A 4,867-nucleotide genomic window follows, 5' to 3' on the forward strand; every position below is an offset into this window, starting at 1 on the left:
GCGCTCTACCACGCCCAGCTAATTTTTTAATTTTATTGTAGAGATGAGGTCTCACCTGCCCAGGCGGGTCTCGAACCCATGGGCTCAGGCTGGGCTTGCATTTTACGTCATCTACTTGCTAGCTCTGTGGACCTTGGAGGCCCTAGTTTCCTCTCCTGTAAAATGGAGGAAAAAATATGGGTGCTGTGAAGATTCCATGAGATTTGGGAGCAAAGGAAGTAGTGTCTACCATGTAGTGAGCTTTCCCTGTGCCTTTAAAAAAAAAGGTCCCTAGACTCCAGCTAGAAACAGTGGCTCACACCTGTAATCCCAGCACTTTGGGAGGTCAAGGTGACAGGATCGCTTGAGCCCTGGAATTCAAGACTAGCCTGGACAACATAGTGAGATCTCATCTCTATGTAAAATTAAAAAAAAAAAAGCCAGGCATGGCGGCATGCCCCTCTAGTCCCAGCTACTCAGGAGGCTGAGGTGGGAGGATCTTCTGAGCCAAGAAGGTCTAAGCTGTGGTGAGCCATGGTCATGCTCCAGTCTGGGTGACAGAGTGAGACCCTGACTCAAAAAAAGAAAAAATAAGAAGAAGCAGGTATGGGATAAGGCCACCTCTTCCCCTCTCCCCATCCTCTTCACCAGAGACCCAGACTCGTAGCAGATATCGGTGGTGGCTTCCAGAGCTGCTGTGACAAAATACCACACACTCGGTGGTGTGAGACAGCAGAAAAGTCTTGTCTCAAGGATTTGAACAGATGCTGCGCATGTGGAATCAAGGCACTGTAGGGCCACACTTTTGCTGCAGGTCTGTGGAGGACACTTGCCTCCTCCCAGTTTCCGTGGTAGCCGGCAATCCTAGCTGGGCCTGGACTTGTGAAACACAACATCCAGGCTCCGCCTCTGTCTCCACGTGGCCTTCTCTTCTGTGTGGGTCTCTATTGTCCATAAGGACACCAGTCATTGGGCTAGGGCCCAACCTCATTCAGAACATCCTATTACAAAAGCATTCAGTGTGTTTGTGAACAAATGCTAGGGTGGGCCTTATTCAGGACCAATGTGATGGGTGTAGGTACCGCCATGGTGGGGTTTTGCAGTTGAGGAGAGAGATGGAGTTTGACGCCAAACAGCAGGAAAAGCGGGAATTTGCAGCCCAGGCTGGGCGGGATGTGGGTGGGGGTGGAGGGTAGCTTGTCAGTGGATGGGAAATTTATTTTTATTTTTATTTTAAAGATGTGGGCTACAGTTCAGGGTTAGGCATACAAATGTTCATTATGCAGGTACCCTAGTTGAGGTGTGCCCTCCCTCCCCTGGCAGTTTCCCTCAACCGCCAATCCCAACCCCCCCTGGCAGTTTCACACTCCTGCCAATTCCTTTCTTATAATATTAGGATAATTGTTCAAGGTCCACTTATAAGTGAGAACATATGGAACTCAGTTCTTTGTTTCCGTGATAGATCACTGAGTATGATCGACTCTAAATCCATCCAAGTTGCTGCAAAGTCCATGTGTTTGTCCCTCTTTGTGCCTGCGTGATGTTCCATTGTGTATATGTACCACGTTTTTTAAATCCAGTCCAGTTTCAATGGGCAGCATGGTTGGTTCCATGTTTTTGCTCTTGTGAATAGTGCTGCAACAAACATGCGTGTGCAGGTATCTTTTTTGTAGAATGATTTGAGTGCCTCTGGGTATATTCCCAGTAGGGGGATTGCTAGGTCGTATGGAAGGTCAGTGTCTAGTTCTTTCAGAAATCACCACACTGTCTGGATGGAAAATTACTTAGAGAAAACATCAGGGGAATTCCAGATAAACCGCCCTGATAGGACTCACTGAAGGAGGGCCCAGGTGATCAGACACCACCTGAGGGATGGTGGGTGAAGAGGAATGTGGTCAGGTACTGAGGGTGGTCAGATGTTGAAAAAAGCTTGGGAGCCAGGCTCAGTGGCTCAGCCTGTAATCCCGTGCTTTGGGAGGCTGAGGTGAATGGATTGCCCGAGCCCATGGGTTCGAGACCCGCCTGGGCAACTTGGCGAGACCTCATCTCTACAATAAATTTTTTTAAAAATCAGCCAAACGTGGTAGCGCCTGCCTGTAATTCCAGCTACTTGGAAGGCTGAGGCGGAAGGATCGCCGGAGCCCGGCAGGTCGAGGCTGCGGTGGCCGGGAGCGGCCACTGCCCTCCAGTCTGGGTGACAGAGTGAGACTCCAACTCAAAAAAAAAATTTTTTTAAAAGAAAACAATTTGGGAGGATTCTTGCTGAGTGTGGGTAGGGCGATGCAGACATGGAAATCCCAAAGTCAAAGCTTCTTCAAGGAGCCTGACTAAAGTTTGGATATAGAGAGACTCTGTCAGACCTCATTTTAACTTAATTATATCTGCAAAGACCCTCTTTCCAAACAGGGTCGCATCCTGATGTCGACATAGATTTTGGGGGGACAACATTACTCAACTCAATTGCAATATCTTTATACATATTTTTCTGAAAAAGAAGAGAAATATTCTGTCTCGAACTCTCCAGGAACCTTGGGAAGATCCAGAAATTCCGCTGTTTTGACACCTCCTCTCCCCCTCCCCACCTGCCTCCTTGCCTGTCTGTATCCAGTTTCTGAGTTTTTTTTTGAGTTGGAGTCTCACTCGGTCTCCCAGACTGGAGTGCAGTGGCCGCTCCCGGCCACCGCAGCCTCGACCTGCTGGGCTCCGGCGGTCCTTCCACCTCAGCCTTCCAAGTAGCTGGAATTACAGGCGTGTGCTACCACACCCGGCTGATTTTTTGATTTATTGTAGAGATGAGGTCTCGCTGCCCAGGCGGGTCTCGAACCCACGGGCTCAGGCAATTCACTCACCTCAGCCTCCCAAAGGCCCGGGATTACAGGCTGAGCCACCAAGCCCGGCTTTCCTAGTATTTTTATTGCTAAAAATTAATGGTCATGTGGGGAAACCTGGATATTGCCAAGCCAAAATCAGGAGTTTTTGTCTTTCTACTACAGTGACTTTCAAGCTTTTTTTTTTTTTTTTTTGGTAGAAACGTGGACTATGTTGCCCAGGGTAGTCTTGAACTCCTGGCTTCAAACGATCCTCTTGCCTTGGCCTCCCAAAGTGCTGAGATTACAGATGTGAGGCACCATGATCAGCCACACATATGTAGCTTGAGATTTTCTAGCAGCCACATTAGAAAAGTAAAAAGCATGTGAAATTGGTGTAATATACATGTATATGGGGGCGGAGACCCAAACCAACCCAGAATGTTTTTAATAAAAAAGTAGGTATCCAGCCAGATACTATGGTTCATGCCTTGTAATCCCAGCACTTTGGGAGGTGGAGGCAAGAGGATTGCCTGGGCCCAGGGGTTGGAGACCAGCCTGGGAAACTTGGTGTAAACTCATCTCTACAATAAATCAAAAAATTATTCAGGCGTGGCGGCGTGCACTTGTAGTTCCAGCTACTTGGAAGGCTGAGGTGGAAGGATCGCCGGAGCCCAGCGGGTCGAGGCTGTGGTGGCCGTGAACATGCAACTGCACTTCAGTCTGGTTGGCATAGTGAACTCTGACCCCCCCCAAAAGATACATTTTTTGAGTCTGCCCTTGAATGTTATTTAACCCAGTATATTCAAAATATGATTTTAACACATCATCGATATAAAAAGTATGAATGATAGCTTTTATTTTGGAAGGGTACTCAATCTTCAAAAATCCAGTAAGTATTTTGGTGGCTGCCTCAGAATCTCCAGGAGGACTCATCCCGGAGTTCCTGAGAAGGTCCAGGTGGGGGCCCAGAAGCGCATCGTCTAACAAGCCCCCAGGTGAAACCGTTGCTGGTCTGGGCCATCCTTTGAGAACCAATGATGTCCTGGCCACAGAACACATGTTCACATCAGCTGAGGGAACTTCCATGGGGGTGGCCTGGGGTCAGTCTGGGTGTGGTGGGCAGTCGGCCTTTCTCTCCAAACCCTGTGTCCCCATCCGACCGCCTGCACTGACCGAGCCCCTCAACGGGGCTCCCTGGGTTAAGGCATCGTCCGCCTGAAATGCTTCTCCCATTAGTTACATTGACCTGAGCCAATGTGACTGCAGCCAGGGCCGATCAGAGACCATCCCAGGGGCCCTTGGATGAGGACTGTTTGGAGGGGAGGAGCTTTGGGGACCTGGGTGCAGAACAGTTTCTATAGAAACAAAAGCTCTCGCTTTCTGAATGCTTTCTAAGGACCAGCCAGGCGCGTCACATGTTAGCTCATTACAGCAAACCTGTGAGGCTGGCTATTATCCCCATTTTAAAAACTAACAACTTGAGGCATAGGTTAAATGACGATCACGCCTCCTGATAATTATATTGCTGACAGTTATGAACCATGTGAGGAAAGCTGGATATTTCCCAGCCAAAATCAGGAGTCTTTATCTATTGCAGTGACTTTCAAGCTTTTTTTTTTTTTGGTAGAGATTTGGTCTCGCTATGTTGCCCAGGGTGGTCTTAAAATCCCGGAGGCCATTCAAGAAGTTGGCTAGTCAGTGGCAGAGCTGGGGTTCACACCCAGGGCATTCTAGTTACGAAGTCTGCAGCCTTAATCTCCATGCCATACTGTCTTTCTTTCTTTTCTTTTCTTTTCTTTTCTTTTTTAAGTTGGAGTCTCACTCCGTTGCCCAGGGTGGAAGACTGGAGCTCAGTGGCATGCTCACGGCCACCCCAGCATTGACCTGCTGGCCTCTGGCGATCCTTCCCCCTCAGCCTTCCAAGTAGCCGGAACTACAGGCGTGCACTACCACACCCGGCTAATTTTTGACTTATATTGTAGAGATGAGTTGCCAAGTTGTCCGGGCTGGTCTCGAACCCACGGGCTCAGGCAATCCACTCGCCTTGGCCTCCCCAAGTGCTGGAATTACAGGCTGAG

This window comes from Carlito syrichta, unplaced genomic scaffold, assembly GCF_000164805.1.
Source record: "Carlito syrichta isolate Samal-C Ts95f unplaced genomic scaffold, Tarsius_syrichta-2.0.1 Scaffold303367, whole genome shotgun sequence".
In the NCBI taxonomy this organism is placed as follows: domain Eukaryota; kingdom Metazoa; phylum Chordata; class Mammalia; order Primates; family Tarsiidae; genus Carlito; species Carlito syrichta.